At 44.1% G+C, this 16944-nt stretch overlaps 1 long non-coding RNA gene across 1 annotated transcript; it reads left to right on the forward strand.

Annotated features, from left to right (window-relative positions):
• Positions 1–496: 496 nt before the first annotated feature.
• Positions 497–16564, forward strand: LOC308349249. Its single transcript, XR_013967428.1, has 5 exons — positions 497–692; positions 11350–11442; positions 14023–14211; positions 16122–16256; positions 16359–16564. It is a non-coding gene; the product is annotated as an uncharacterized lncRNA (long non-coding RNA).
• The last annotated feature ends 380 nt before the right edge of the window (positions 16565–16944 follow it).

Raw genomic sequence — 16944 nt, forward strand, 5'->3', positions numbered from 1 at the left:
CAGGATCAATAAAATGGAAACCTTTCTCGACAGTAAAATGGAAGGGACAATGGGAGTTACCGTATCTTTAAAGAGAGAGGGTATGTGGATTGTGATTAGAAATTTTTGTAGCGTAAGAGGAAAAAATAGTTTCCGTTGCAAATAATAGGGCTTCTGGAGCTATCATGGGCATGACCCTTCCATTGTCCCCGCATTTCCAATTCTAGCACCAGTCCCACTGAAATAGGTCATGTGGCCACAATGCCCATCCCACGAGCCCTTCTCCTCTCAGCACTCCTTGGAGAGTAGCAAAAGAAGTGTTTATAGAGCATGTGCAAGAAGCTTTATCAATGTGTTAAGTGCTTTATCTCATTTATTTCTCACTGTAAGCCTTTGGGGTATTATCATTTTTTAGATATGGGAACTCAGGGGTTAAGTCTCTTGCCTAAGAGTACACAGCTAACAGAAATATAGTTCCTTCACTTTCTCTAAGTGTTCTTCTCTTTCACTCTGACTCAGATCATCTTTTTGCTGTTGCTGTTAACTTGGTCTTCTGGTCTTTTTCTCAGGTTTCTACCTTAGCTGCCTATTAATTTCATTGGCATATCTACAAACTCAGATGGGTCCAGTGTGGTAAATCCTATTAGGCTGCATACTCTATGAGAAGAAGGAATTGTGCTTGTCAGGTTCATGCCCGTATCCTCTGACACATGGTAGGTGCTCTATACGTATTTGTCATATGAACTATTTGGTATTGAAAGAATGATATGTCCATAGAGATTTGCTTTTGGGCTGAGGTCAGGCTTTTTGAAGCTCTGAGTCTGGGTTGATGGTTCCTGGGAGGTGCTCTCTGGGATTTGAGGGTCTGGGGTGGCAGATCCCCCGAGGGCAACCCTGATAGAACTACAAATATACGATCCTTCCAGGATATATGTCTGGGTTCCGAAGATTGTTCGCAAGAATGCACGCAAGTATCCTAAGGTGGTATAATTGTTCAAGAGATGGGTGTGTGTCTGTGGTCTTAAAGCCAGAAGGAAATTTGTCCTGAGAATCCTCGTAAAGAGGGTCTTGCATGATGGTTCTTCCATGTTTTCAATGACATCCCTGCAGGAGACACCATGGAGATATTCTATGGCTCTTTCCTATGGCTAAGCTCTGTAGAGGTGGATGGTAGTTTCCAGAAGTACAGTCAGAAGTCATCAGGCCCAACCCTTGGATGCCACAGAAGAGGCAGCCCTCTCCCTGTTTTACTCATCTGGTCTCCCTGGCTGATTCCTTGGGGAAGAGCGGGGAGGTACCCTCTGGGAGCAGCAGGAGGACACCCTGGGGAGACTTCACTCTTGGATTGTTCTAAAGGCAGCACTAGAAATTTAAACACATGCTCTCATACACCCTGTGCCTTTTCTCCCTGACCCATTACTAAGCCTGAAATGTGCTCAATCCAAAAGACCATTTCACTTGGAGGGAGCCAAAATAACCAATAATATTTGCTTTCTAAATAAGATGATAGAAAAATGCAAAACAACCCAGCAACCCAGCCACCCAGTTTGCTGCTGGTGCCCTTTGTTTTGATGCAAATTCAAGACAAACCCTGCCCAGTAAAGAGAAAGGGGCATTGCAGGACCTGGTCCCCCAGAAAGGCAAGTTTTCATTCTCTCCTGTGTGCTTGCCTAATGCCGAAGGGTTTTGGAAAAGCCACTTATTCAAAATTAACACTTAGAAAATTTTCCAGCTTGTGGGGAGTCTTACAATTTTCTTTGGAGCGGTAAAATAAATTTCAGACCTTATCATTTTGTCATTTCAAGTTCCTAAATCTAGAGCCAGTGTGATTAGGAACCTTGGCAGAGTTGCAGGGAAAAAGCTCTCTCCCAAGACCTCGTTGTGTTCCTGCGAGCTTGCCAGTTCTGCCTGTCTGTCCGGCTAGAGATTGTGTAATGCCAACACTCCCGGGAGCCTACGGAAGCTGAAAGAGCCTGCCTGGTACTTTAACCTAGCCCGGCAGGTCCCCCAAACAAAGAACTTCTTCATTGTCCCTCCGTAGAACCAGCTCGGACCTCATCCTGCTGGATTTAAAGCTATAAACCACTCACATACGGGCTCAGAGGTAGCCCTTTTCTCGTTTGTGCAAGTCAGGAGTTCTGAGCTGACTCGCTTAGTACATCCCCAAGGACAATAGCACCCAAGGGTGTGGCCTCAGGGTACACAGCCCCGGGAATGTAGGTTCCACTGAAGGCAGAGCCCCTGGGCGGGGCAGGTGACAGACACCAGGATGGGATTACTGCTTCCCGAAGGAGGCGGTGGGGGAGTTGGGTAGCTTCAATTCCCCTTGGAGCAGCGGGATTATCTCTAAATTATAAACACAGAGAGGTCCAGAAGTCCTTGTCTCGAAGAATTTATCTTTTAAATATGTCCGTTGATAGGACCCTGTTTCTTGGGGAAACCTGCTAGGCGTTAAAGAGTGCCCTATTAAAATATAATGACCTTCTGGTAGGTTAAACATGACCAGTTTTCTAGTAGAGAAAAATCAAGAGTAGTGAGGAAAAAGGCTGGGGCAGGGATGAAGGGGTCAGAGACCTGGGTGGGCAAGGTTTAGACTGAAATAGAGGCAGAAGAGGTTGAAAGAGAAACATTTTGTTTCCAGCCTGCACCGCCTCCCATTGCCACCCATGAGACAAAACAAAGCGCGGGGGTCCCTCTGTGTCTTCAGTGGGTTGAGGACAGAGCCAGGTTGGGAAGGAAAGGGGAGAAAGAAGAAAGGAGGAGAAAAGAAAGGGAGAAAGGGCCACCTGGGTGGTTCAGTTGGTTAAATATCTGCCCTTGGGTCTGATTCCAGGGTCCTGGGTTCCAGTCCCAAGGCTAGCTCCCTGCTCAGCGGGAAGTCTGCTTCTCCTTCTGCCCCTCCGCCCTGCTCTCCTTCTCTTTTTCTTTCTCTCAAATGGATGAATAAAATTGTTTAAAAAAAAAAAAAAAGGAAAGAAAGGAGAAGTCTTGGGGGGCAGGGGCTACCTCCGCCAATGTGTGAGGGACACCCCCAGCAGCCCCCTCCAGCTATCAGCTGCTGACCCAGTGTCCATGGATATATCTGAAGGTGCAGGCAGTGGGGCAGAGCAGAAGGGGTACGGGCCAGGATGGCAGAAGTTCTGGTCCCTGTCCTACAGTACCTGACTGGGTCACCTCTGGGGTTTCTTAACCACGGCGGGAGGGGTTGGCAGCACAGAACAGTCTGGAGTGGTGAGTTGGTGATGATGGGACAGCCCTGTGATTCCACCACCAGTGGGGAGCAACACCCCGCCCCAAGACATCCTGATGAACCCTAGGGAGCAGCACGCCTCCTGAGGCCTTGGTCACCCCTAGTTTCCACCCCCCCACCCCCCGCCCTGGGGGCCTTGCTGTCTGCAGAAAGTTTATAGGCGAACTGCTTGGAGACCGCTAGTCTTAATTCTTTTCTTTAACCTTGAGATAAGAACGCCTTTGTTTGAGTCTCAAGCAAGTCTCAAGTTATGTAACTCACTTTTAATAAAACTCCCTGACTGCTTTAGATGCAGCCTTTTAGCTGCCCTGGTTTGAGGCTTTCATTGAATAGGTGGCCTTGTATTTATGCTAAGTGTTTTGTCTTTGTCTTTCAGATCTTGACAGGATAATCACATTGATTTGTTTAGTAAACACTGAGGCCGCTCCTCCACCCGGCTGCCTGGGGCGGCCCTGGGAAAGCTTTGCTGGGGGGGGGTAGGAAGAGCCCCCACCAAGTCAAATTGGCCTCCTTCCCAAACCCATAACCCTGAGAGAACCGGACAGTTTCGTTCTTGTGTGTGGAGCAAATCCCAGTGACAAGCTGCAGTCATTTGTTACTTCTTGGAGTGGTGGTCCTGGTGCTCCGTCCATAGGGGCTCCCTTCCTCTAGCTGTATCATCCTTTTAAGGTCTTCATAACACTTTTTGCTATTTGAAATGAGCTATTTACTAAGTTTTGTGTATAGTAAGTGCCAGTGCTCCACCTTGCACTGGAGAACGAGCTCCCTGGGGAGCAGGGAGCCCACAGGTGGGCACAGCTGCTCAACCATGCTGTCAGCAACCACTTACGGACCACCCGGTGTTCACTAGGCGTGGGGCATGCTGGGATAGACCTGCAAGTGAATTAGGGAAAAAAAAAAAAAAAAGAGCGAGCGAGCTTAGAGCTATGTTGGCAAAACTAGAAGTTTCCTCAAACCCTCATGTTTTCTCCTGCTAAGCATTTGGGAGGTTGCCATCCCCTGATTCACTACTTGATGTGCTAAATCCTCAGATGGGGCAAGAGAATGCAGGAGATGAATACACCTGTTCTCAAGGAATCCACTAGGCCAGTGTGCTGTGGGGGGCGTGAGAATAGACATCAGTTCTGTGGAAATGAGTAACTCTGACTACAGTGAGGTTGGCGTCTTCATGGGGTGATGCGTTCAGTGTCATGGGAGTAATTGGAGGAGGAGGATAAGAGGGCTCCAGTTTTATAGAGTATGGGTACGACACGGGCTTGACAGGAGAAGAGGGGGGAAGAGTGTTCGGGCACTAGGAACAGCATGTGTAAAAATACGGAGCCAAGAGAGGATTTGCTGGTTGCCAGGACAGGAAGAAGTTGCTGGAGCTTTTTACGGGTGTGGGGAAGTAGGGGAGGCAGAAGAGGGAGAAGGTTTGGAGAAGCCATGGGGAATGAGGCTGGGAAGGTTAGCTAGGGCCAGGTTGTAGAAAGCCTGGCCCCAGGGTCAAGTAAGAAAGAGAAGTAGTAAGTAGAGGAGCCCACAGAAATGTTGATCTCAGGCTTCCTGAGCTGGTTGAAAAGGACCTGAGTAGTCAAAAGGAGGCTTATTTACAAACCTCTGGGTCCTGGCTTGTTGCTGAAGCTCTGATTCTAGAAATTTGCAATAGCATTTGGACACATTCAGGGGGAGGGGCAGGTCTGGGGAGACCTTTTAAAGAAAAAGAACACCAAATTGGATTGCAAGAATGCTGGAGTACCTTCCCAGGGCCTTAGAAGAGCCTTGTACAAGGGGCACTCTGAAGCTTACCCTTTACCAGTTCAAAGAGAATCCATCTCTGGAAACTGAGTGGTGTTTATCTGAAATCCTGCAGGTCAGAAGTAAGGCTTGATTTTATGATTTCACAGCTATTTCCCTGGGAGAAAAGTCTTTTGCTGTCAGGTCTTCCTCTGCTATCCACAAGTCTTGGTCCTGTGCCCTCTTTTCTACCTGCACCGTTTCCCTAAGTGACCAGCTTCTAGCACAATCCATGCTGTCTTCTGTGCTCTGGCCCCTCCCTGCTGTTCAGGCCACCTCTCTCTCTCCCTGCTCTAGACACAGGGGCTCTCTGTTTGGTCCTCAAATGTGTGAAGCTTCCTTCCATCTCAGCACCTTTGCCTCTGCCCATCTTTCAGGACACAGCCCCAACGGCCCCCTCTCAGGGAGGCTGTCTGCGGTCATCCAACCTCATGAAACGTCCTAGTCACTCTATGGCACTGCTTTGCTTTCTTTTCTTCATAGCACTTTTCAACTAACCCAACTCATCCTATTTATTTATTTATTATTAGTTTCAGGTGTGCAACATAGCGATTGCACAAATCTCAATGCCACATTACTCAGTGCTCACCATGATAAGTATAGTCACCATCTGTCACCACATCAGGTTATAACAATGTTATTGACCGTCAAAGTCGTCTTATTTTTCGTTTGGCCTTTTACTATCTGTGAAAGATATCTCCCCACCATATAAGCTGCTTGAGTGCTGGGACCTCGTCTGTCTTACTCACTGTGCCATATCCTGAGCCCCTGGACACTTGACTTTAAAACAAGAGAGCCTACTGAGCATTCTTTTTTTTTTTTTTAATAAGATTTTATTTATATATTTGACAGACAGAGATCACAAGTAGGCAGAGAGGCAGGCAGAGAGAGAGAGGAGGAAGCAGGCTCCCCGCTGAGCAGAGAGCCCAACATGGGGCTCGATCCCAGGACCCTGAGATCATGACCTGAGCCGAAGGCAGAGGTTCAACCTATTGAGCCACCCAGGCGCCCCTCTACCGAGCATTCTTAACACAATTATAATCCTTTGCATTTGGGTAGCATTTTCTAGTTTCCAAAAAACTTTTACATACCATAGTCTCACTTTTATCTCAAAGCAACCCGATGATGTAAATAGGAAAGGGATTGTTATCTCATCTTAAACATGAGGTAATTGAAATTTAGATGGGTGGAATGACTTGTTAAAATTTTCCAGCTAGTAAATGACAGCCCCAGTTCCCCTTCCAACCAGACCAACTCTCTTTACATTTTGGCTCATATTTTGCTAAGACTTGTTTCTTCTCCTGTTCCTCAGAGCTAGGGAATCCATCCACATAAGGATTGAGAAAGCACCTGTCCCCGTCCCTCTGAGAGGAAAGGAAATGAGAGCTTGGCTTCCACATAAAGATTTATGGCAGGCAGTCTAACCTTCACCTGTGGGCTGAGCAGAGCATGAGAATGATAATGATTTCCTTTGGACAATAACAACCCATTCCCTCTGTGCAGCAGAATTTTGTTACCCATCATGAAAATTGAAAGGGACTTGAATTTTCATTTTGATTTAATGTCGAAAGCATCAACTGTTGGGCAATTTCACATATTTTACCCTTAAAGGCAAACCTATTAGCTGGTGATTGAAGAATGAAAGCCAAACTTGCTATTTTTAAAAATAGAGGTATGACAAGTAATGTTTTTCTAAAATTGTCTAGAGAATCAGTAACAGAACAGGGAGTTCAGAAACTTGCAATTCCTGGTCCCAGTCAAAGACTGCTGGGAGTAAATTTCTACAACTCTTCTGGGCTCCAGTTCCCCATTAGTAGAGATCTTTAGGAAATGTTGATGTGTTTAAGATACTCAATGTGACCCTTGTATGGATTTTTTAATTGACAAATTATATAGAAATGTGTGCAAATCGCAAAGATCTCAGTGAATTTGCACAAAGTGAACACTCACTCATGTAATCACCTCCCAGATCAAGAAATAAATCATGATCAGCCCCTAGAGTCCTCCTCTTTCTTTCTTTATTTTTTTAAAAAATATTTTATTTATTTATTTGACAGAGAGAGAGATCACAAGTAGGTAGAGAAGTAGGCAGAGACAGAGGGAGAAGCAGGCTCCCTGCTGAGCAAAGAGTCCCTTGCGGGGCTTGATCCCAAGATGCTGAGACCATGACCGGAGTCGAAGGCAAAGGCTTAACCCACTGAGCCACTCAGGTGCCCCTAGAGTCCTCCTCTTGCCTGTTATTTCAGTAACCAGCTTAATAACTACCCTTCCTGAACAAAGGAAATCACTATCTGGAGTTTTACCGTAATAGATCAGTTTTATCTGCTTTTGAACTTTATACAAATACAATCATATTGTATGTCGTTGTCTTTTTTTTTTTTTTTTTTTTTTGGCCTGCCTTTTTCTGCTCCATATTATGTTGGTAAGACTCATCCGTATTGTTGGGTATAGTTGTGGTTTGTTTATTCCTATGGCTCTTCAGTAGCTTATTGCCTGAAAATGCTGCAGGTCTGTTCTGCTACTGATGGCTGTTGGGTGGTTTCCAGTTTGGGGAATATTATGAATAGTGCAGCTATGACCATTTTTATATATGTCTTTTGGTGAAAATATATGTGAGTTTGGTATAAATCCGGGAGTGGAATTTCTGGATCATAGGGTATATTTATATTTACAGATACTGCCCAAGAATTTTCCCAAGTGGTTTTAGCAATTTCTTCTTCCATCATCGGTGTATGAGAGGCCCAGTTGCTCCACATTCTTTTCAACACTTGACATTATCTATCTACTTGTTTTAGCTGTGCTGGAATGTGACCAATGATGATTTTAATTTATTAAATTATACCAAATTAAATTAGTTATAATTTAACAAATGTATTTGTGGAATGGTACCTAAGAAACCCAAGATTAGGCAAAGATTAGATCTGTTTTGATGCTCAGTTATAGTCTTATGTTGTTCTCTAATTCCTTCGTATGTATAGCTTCAGCCTACCCAAAAAGGTGGCAAGCTTCTTCAAGTCAAGAGCTTTGTCATAAACTTCTTTCACATTTGTTGTGGCCCTTAGTGCAGTGCTGGGCACAGAGTAGTTTTGATTGAATTCGGTTGAACTAGATAATGGAGACAAACCCACCAAGGTCTATGCAGTATCTCTGTGTTCCCAGTTCCTTGGCTAATCACTGTTTTCAGGCACTTCCTAGGGTGATGAAAGGATCAGAGAGGAATTCTAGAAAATGTCCAGTTCCTTGATGCTCTCCCAGAGCCTACATTCTAGGTGCTGAAACTCTTTAGGTAGAATGAGCCCTTCTGTTTTCAACAGGATTTTCCTGAGGCACGTACCTTAGGCCACCAGAAAGCAGAACAGACAGAGGACTCTCTTACCCTGCGTTATCAGGAGGAAGCATTGTTTGTGTCCTTCCACACTTGAAGAGGGGCTTTAGACTCAAAATGTCTGATCTTATTGCACTAGCCTAATTTCCCTATGGCTGCAACCAGTTTGATAGAAATTTCTCCAAAGGCCACAGTAATCTCTATGATACTTAGTTCCCTGTTTTGCTGATTTTTTTTTATCTGCCCTAATTTTTAAGAACTATTTCTGTCATCTCATCAGCTAAACGATCTGTACTCAATTGTCCATTTCAACATGTAGCCTTGTATCATGCTATGCACATTTTTATTCATATTGAATGCTGGCTATTTCTGGACTGAGACCCTGCGACGTTAAGTTAGTACATTTTTACAGTTCTGATTTAGTTTGGAATTAGGCACTTACTGAAATTAATTGGTAGAACCATCCTTCCACTCCCATCCCTGGCTTTTCAGTTTTGGACACTGACATTCAGTAAGGAAGATAGGTTTTAAGGAATGTGGGCATTAAGTGGGGATTAAAGAAAAAAAAAGGACCTTGAGAAACATGTATAGAATGCTGACAAACAAAGCCAGATTTCAGAGTCCATTTGGGCCACCTGCTAGCAGACCTATCAAGATAAAAGCATGGTATTTTTGTATGTGTGTGTGTATGTGTACCTGTATATATGTCTCTGTGTCTGTGTGAAGGGGATGGTGCCAGACGTGAGAAATCCCTGAGAAGAATATTGTGGTAAGATCCCAAAAGCATATCAGTTAGTAATTGTATACAGTCACTAATGGAACAGGCTTGTTCTGCAAGTTGAAATCACCATCAGTAGGTAATCAGATCTAGTGCTCTCCAGCCTCCCCTGACATGGTGATTGTTGTAGACTAGACCAGAACACAATAGCTTGTTTGATTCTTTCCTCTTTCTCTTCTGTCAGGACTGGCCAGCTTCCCAAGATTTGTGGGGAGAGGGAGGAGGGCTATGAGTTTTAGAATGTTTTTCCTTGGGGGATGGGCCTCATGTCTCAGCCCTTCTTGGAGATTGTATGTCTCCTGTCATGCGTTACACATATATGTCTCTACCTTTATGTATGCATTTGCTTTTCAATCTCAGATTGAGCTGGCTATGACTCTTGGATTTATCAAATTCAGGCACATTGGGCAAGTCCACGTGTAGTTTTGAGTAGGTAACCAGGGGCCATAAACTTAGGATGAATCAAGCAGGCAGATGAATATGAAATGGAGTCTGTAGCAAGCTGGAGAACCTACTTCTCTCCCAAAGCCAGGGACGGGGGGTGGGGGTGGCAGAGGGAAATCACTAGTCAGCTTCAGACAATGGTCACCATGTGACCCCATGGTCAGATCTGATTTTTTGAGAAAAATCCAGAAATCCAGATTTTAAAATATGTAATATCTTGATTTTTAAATGTTTGTAATTTGGAAATTTTAAAATGACTTTATAGGCTAACTATGTGAGGATAAAATAAATCTATAGGTCTCATTTGGTTCCCAACCCTGGAGCTCCAGGTTAAATTAAATTTCCGCAGAGAAAAATCCAACTTTTTTTTTTTTTTAAGATTTTATTTATTTATTTGATACAGAGATCACAAGTAGGCTGAGAGGCAGGCAGAGAGAGGAGGAAGCAGGCTCCCTGACGAGCAGAGAGCCCAATGTGGGGCTCGATCCTAGGACCCTGAGATCATGACCTGAGCCGAAGGCAGAGGCTTTAACCCACTGAGCCACCCAGGCGCCCCGAAAAATCCAACTTAATAAAGTTACTTTAAGTTATGGGAGACTATATTATAAGGATATGTGAGATAATAAGATTAACTGGATTTTCAGCCTCATATAAGGCCTCATAGAAACCAGGACCTCTGTTAAACAACATAGGCCAAGGGATGAACAGGAGCAACATCTAACTCTTATTTACTGGGTATGGGAAGGTCCTTTCTCACCATCAGTGGTACAACTTCTGCTTCTCCATTGGTGGTATGTTTCAACATAAGCTGCTACGACACATTAATTTTTCTGGCACTTGTAGAATTCTTGACTGGGTCTCAGGGCATCCAAACTTGCTCCTAGCCTTCCTTACTTCAGTGTTACACCCAAATTTGGGGGTGGAGGGTGGAACAGTTGTTATCCTTGTGGCAAATGGATTGTTGGAGCAGGAGGAACAGCTGTTCTTCCCGAAGACAAACAATATGGCTGCCTCTCCATCAGCCATTCCTCCCTTCTTCCTAACTAATAATATCTCAACTTTGTTCAGATGTTAAGATATAAGTTATGCTTATATCTGGTAAGCTATAAACACAACTTATGTGCTTCTGGGAAAGCTGGTTTCAGCCCAAAGCAGGGTGGATCTTGATTACATCTTGAACCAATCACAGCAAGGCCATTTTCCTTGTCAAAAATTAGTTTAGGAATTGGCATGAGTAGCAATTTTGAGCAGAGAGATTGCAAGAAAGTTTAAAGAAAACTTAAATTAAAATTTAAAAAAACTAAATTAAAATTGCCTCTGAAGAAAAGAGATCCAAGGCAGGAAATAGACCATCTTTTGTTCACACTGTCGCATCTCTAAGGAGCACTTACAACTTTGATGGCGGGTTTGCAACTATAGAGGATAAATGTGTGGACAAAGGTCAACCTTTTGGTTGGAGGAAGGAAGAGCAGAGGAAGAAATAGAAAATTGGAAAACACAGTGCAACCAGTTGTCTTACTGATGTCATTGAACAGTGAGCTAATCAACTCTGAAACCATTTTACCCTTGAACTTACTGTTACGGGAGATACTACCTCCTCCTTTTTGTTGCTGATGTTCCTGGTTGGGTTTTCTGTTATTTTCAGCTTAAAGCATCCTAATGTATTATCAATTATTATTCCACTTTGAGTAATGAAATAGTCTAGGTTTCCCTTCAAGATTAGATTGTGTCCTCCAAAAAGGGCTTACAAGAAGCTGCCTATGAGTTTAAATTCAAATGTTGCCCTTTATGTTCCAGTCTATGTTGGAGGAAACTGCTGAAGACTTACAGATGTGATCAGAGAACTCACTGGCAGGAGAGAAGAGCTATCCTGGAAACCGTGGTGGATTGGTAACTTGTGCCCCGTACCATATCCTAATACTCTATATACCCCACGTATGCTACCTGGGGAACCAGGCACAGTTTTAGATTTAAAATACTCATACTCATTGAACAGCAAAAGATCTAATTTTCCAAGGATCTGTTGAGCCTACAAAGTTGTCTCTGGACTGTGATCACTATCTACAAGCCCAGTGTGGACCTCCTAAGGCACAGGTCTACCAGATCCCTGCCCCACCCCTCCTCGCCCAGCAGATCCCACAGTCATCTCAGGGTGTTTCCCCAACAGCACTCCCAAGTCTCTCTTCTACTGAAATACTTGATCCTGCTGTCCTTTATATTTCCCTCCCACTTTTGTTGTCTGTATGCTTCTCCCCTTTCCTGCAACCCAAGAGGGAATAGCTGGCCAGATTGCTTTCACAGGTGCTGGGAAAAAATAGAAGAGAAACCAAGGTCATCTTATTCTTCATTTTCTTGCTGTGGGATTTGGGAGCACTATCTTTTGGTGAGCAGATGCAGATTCCCCAGGATCATATGTGACTTAAATATATTCCATTTACTCTCTTTTTGGGGGTTCCTGAATTTCTGATGCTGAATTTCTCTTTCTTCCTTTCTGACCCACAAAGGGCACTTCTTTGCTTGTCAGCCTTTTCTTACCATCCTAAATTGAACTTCTTAGCTTCTTCTGCCCATTCTCAACTGTTCACAACTAGTTCCTTTATCTCCAAATATCTCTTTTCCTGTTTTTGTTTTGTTTTGTTTTTTGTTTTCGCCAGAGACCTGTTATTTTCCTTCCAACCTTCCTGGAATATCTATGTGTACCCGTGGAATTTCAGCGGCTTCCTGGAGCTCTCCTCTTAATTTTGGGAAGTTGCCATGTCTTAGTCTGTGTATAGTGTTTAGCCTCACTCCCAGAATGGCCACCAGCACCTCGGTTCTCATATAAGCATAATGAAAAATGTTAAAATTGCTCTGAAAATAGTTTTCCTTTTTTTTTTTCGATTTTATTTATTTATTTGTCAGAGAGAGAGAGAGAGAGCGAGCACAGGCAGAGGCAGAGGGAGAAGCAGGCTCCCCGCCAAGCAAGGAGCCCGATATGGGACTCGATCCCAGGACGCTGGGATCATGACCTGAGCCGAAGGCAGCTGCTCAACCAACTGAGCCACCCAGGCATCCCAATAGTTTTCCTTTTTAAAGTATTAGACTGAAAGATTTTGTGTTCTTCTCTACAACAGCAATGCTTCCGGTAAGACGTAACTTACTTATCTTATCAAGAGCAAGTTCCCACCTACCATCATGATGATTCCCCTAGTGTTTCTTCAGTGCATTTGACAAACCCTGTCACTCCCCACCATTCAGGATGAACTAAAAGAAAACATGAATGTCTGTGAGGACAGAGTTCCAATTTGGAATGTAGGATGTTGTTGGTCTTGACCTTCAGGTTTAAATATACCCATGGCTAAAATCTAAAAATGCTCTTTTCCAGATGGACAGGCACGTTTTTGGTTCTACATACTTAAAATAAGAACAGGAAGAAAATATTGAACCCATGCTGAAATTCCTAAGTATTTTTTAACATCTGTTATAGGGCAATTCTGCTTTCCTGAGCGAGGGCCAAAATATAGTTAGTAAAGACAATATTTCTCCTTCAAGTCCCTTTTGGCTTTGCACCCATGTTTATCACCCAATGTGCGTTGTTTTGTGCTGGGTTGGTCAAACATCCAATGCCCTTGCAGGGAGGACAAGTAAGACTGGTGAGGCGTTGGGTGAGAAGTGAGGGGCAGAGGAGAGGCACACCATCTAGAAGGTGCTGCAGACCTTTAGTTAGAAGAGAGAGACCAGAAGCAGAGGAAATGGCTTCATGAGACTTTGAGGCATTTCCAGCAAGAGGTGAGAGGAAGAAATTGCAACGTCTTTAAGAATCTTTAGGCACAAGCAGAACTGCTTGGAACAAAGCGAGGCAGGGCTGGTTGGAGGTTGATCTCACTGCCTCTGTGTGGAATCTTCTCAGCTGTGGTGCCCACTGGACCAGAGGCTCCAGGAGCATCAGCAGTCTGCCAGCTTGGCACAGATCCTAGCTCTCTCCATGGGCACTGTCAGCACCAGCAAGGAGATGGCTTTGTCCATAAGAACTCGGAGGAAAGCAGATGCTGATGGAAGGGGTGCTGGAGGAGATGGTGCAGCTGGGCAGAGAAGTACAGTTGAGCGGGAATACTTGCTCAAGAGGAAACCAACCAACCGGCCTACAAGTGATAGCGATGTGTTGCACCCCCTTCAGTTTTGTGGAAATGAAGGTGCATGACGGATAAATACATTTTCAAGCAATCCTGTCACAGAGTCAGAATTGCAATCTGGAGCCCATAACTGCTCCAGTTTCTGGGCTATCTGCAGCAAGTGTGATTATTTCTAAGGATGGATTTCCATGGATATAAAATATGCACCCCATGTTGTGCTGGGAGTGAGCATATCTTTAAGATGCTCCAGAGGCTTCTAGAATGGAGCAGAGAATGGGTATGAGATTAGGGCATCCGTGGCCTGGTGTAGTAGCCACAGAATAGCAATGGTAAACACACAGTTCTTCTCCCGCAACAGGGGACTCTCCCTCGAAGCACTGTGAGCTCTGCATTTGAGAAGCCGGCCACACTGCAGCAATCACGTTATCTTCTGAGATCTGCCACTGATGTCACATGGTGACAAGGAAGGGACTTGTGCTGGTGGATAGTCAGGCCAACTGCAAGAAGCTATTGGTATTGTACACCTAGAGTCCTCAAGCTGCTACAGGTAATCAGCTTAGTAGTTCTAAGTGTGCACTCCCGAGTTCTACTTGTGAGTTCAAAGCCCAGTTCCACTATCTTATAAACTGGGTAGCTTTGGGCAAATTATTTAATTTCTCTTGGCTTCAGTCTTCTCAGTGTAGAATGGGTATAGGAGTAGTACTCTGTTTTGGAGATATTATGAAGCTTAACTGAAAAAAAGTGATGTAAAAATATTTTTATGGTAACATGAATTACCAGACATATATAAGAACCTGATAGATATCGTTAATAAGTCTTGGTAGAAGATTTCAGGGATCTTCCCCTGTGATTTGTAAATCTGAGTCTGGTATCTTAGGCTCCATTGTCTTCTACTCCCTCCTAGAACAATAGCTAAAGGAACAGGGCTGCGGACAGAGTGGGTGACCATGTGGCAAGGGGAGGGGGCCTGCAATACATGCCAGTGTCCCAGGGCTCTTGTGTGAGGTGTTGCTGGGCTTTGGTATGAGGCCGTTTGGCTAGTCTGGTCCCTGGGCACCTTCCACTCATCTGTGCCATTGGCGTTGACCTGCCTGTACTTTGTTCTTGGTGTGTTCAGCACACAGTGCTCTATTTTGCTGATTCAGGTCACTTTGGTGTGGTATATCTGCCTGAGTTGCCTAAGTTACCTACAACCTTCATCTGATTCCTGGTTTAGGTTGAGCACTGTACTCCCAGGCATGCCCTCTGGTTCCCAACTCCGCTACCTTCCCAGTCCTTCAGGGGATATATGGTGACAACCAGGTCTTAACCAAGGGAAGCTCAGAGGGATGACCAAGGCCCATTGCCACCTAACACCCATGCACCATTGTTTTTAATCTGCAGTGAGCATTTTTTTTTAAAAGATTTTATTTATTATTTATTTGACAGAGAGAGATCACAAGCAGGCAGAGAGAGAAGAAGGGAAGCAGGCTCCCCACTGAGCAAAGAGCCTGATGCAGGGCTCGATCCCAGGATGCTGGGATCATGACCTGAGCCAAAGGCACTGAGCCACCCACTGAGCCACCCAGGCACCCCTGCAGTGAGCATTTCTTAAAGGAGCAAGCCCACTCTGTGCAGCCCTTCCCTCCCCAAGTTCCAAATAGGGGAGGGTCCCAAACATCCTCTACTTCTTGTAATCCCTTCAGTCTCTTTGACTTCAGCTTCCTGGATTCAAGCCCTGTAGGAGCAAACAAGAACATAGGTACCCTTTGTCTGTCTGGTCCTGTGTTCTTAGACTCAGAGGTAACAGGATCATGGGGGGAAAAAAAAAAGCTCCAATAGTATGTGGAGAGTAGAAGGAAAATAATGTTTGGGAAGTACGGAAAAAAACGTAGTCTGGGGTAAATCCGTCCAATCACTAGATGGGTACAATTGTAAAAAGAAGATTTTGACCCCACCAGTAACAATTAGAACTGGAAGTTCTCTCAGGGCACTTGGGTGCCTCAGTCAGTTGGGCTTCAGATTCTTGGTATCCTCTCAGGTCATTCAGGGTCATGAGATGGAGCCCCACGTCAGGATCTGTGCTGGGCATCGAGCCTGCTTGAGATTGTCTCTCCCTCTGCCCGTATCCCCCCTCAAAAAGAAAAAAAAAGAAAGGAATTAGAATTTCTCTCCTGTCAAGAATCTACTGCAAAATGCGGCATATGCAATTATAAATGCTGCATACATTTTCAAGTCAGAGAATTTAAGATTAGTCACAGGAAAGATAACTTGATATGCCCTGAAATCTGACAGTCCTGCACAAGAGGCCAGATAGAGATCTCCCCAAATTTGACAATAATCCTCAAAATTCACATGACGTCAATAAGAAAATGTTAAAAGCTGACTGAGACTTTTTAAAACTTTCAATAAATAAGTAAGAACTTTATTAACTATGCTAGAAGAAAAAACTAAATTGTCTTTCCATTTTCTTTTCAGAAAATGCTGTCCCCTACACTGGTATACTGTGAAGAGCCAATCAAAGACTGAACAGCCAAAACTTGAGAAAAATAGTTTGAGAAAGATATGCCATCAAGGGCATTAATAAAAATATTATTTTTCTGTATGTTGGTGGTATGTGTTAGCTTTACCAAATTTGTGATTTCTCATTCTAAATATATTTATTTACTTTTATATATATATTTAATAAATATTTACTTTTACATCTCATTGCAGAAATTTTTTTTGAGAGAGGTTCCCCCAATTTGTGGATGCTTTAGGCCCCGCAAACCCTGGTTCTGCTCCTGATGGCTACTGCACGGCCAGTAGTCTAATTTACAGTGACCACCGATGGATCTTCGGGCTCGCCTGTGGGAACATGTCCTGTAAGCAGGTGCCATTTAACATTTTTATTACTGTCAATAAAACGAAATGACAACAACAAACAATTAAGATCCACTGTTCTACAGCAGAGGCAAACAAGGGGCTTTACGGGAGTGATTACCACCATCTCTAATTCAGTGTTTATGGTTGCTACTACTTGTTTATTGTTTTGGCACATATGTATTTTTATGCATTGTTCTGGTTATCTGTTGTCCTGTAACAAATTGCCCCCAAACATAATGCCTTAGAGCAACAATCATTTCATTGTTTTTAGATAGCTCACCTTCTGGGAGGTGATCAGGACAAGCTTGAAAGATAAATATTTGCCAGACTTATCAGGTGGCAGTGGCCTGAACTGCCGACATCTCAGCTCGAGCAGAGAACGGTTGTGGGAAATCGAAGGAGCTCAATTCTGAGCCCTCCTACGTGAAGACAGACC

This window comes from Martes martes, assembly GCF_963455335.1.
Source record: "Martes martes genome assembly, chromosome: 9".
In the NCBI taxonomy this organism is placed as follows: domain Eukaryota; kingdom Metazoa; phylum Chordata; class Mammalia; order Carnivora; family Mustelidae; genus Martes; species Martes martes.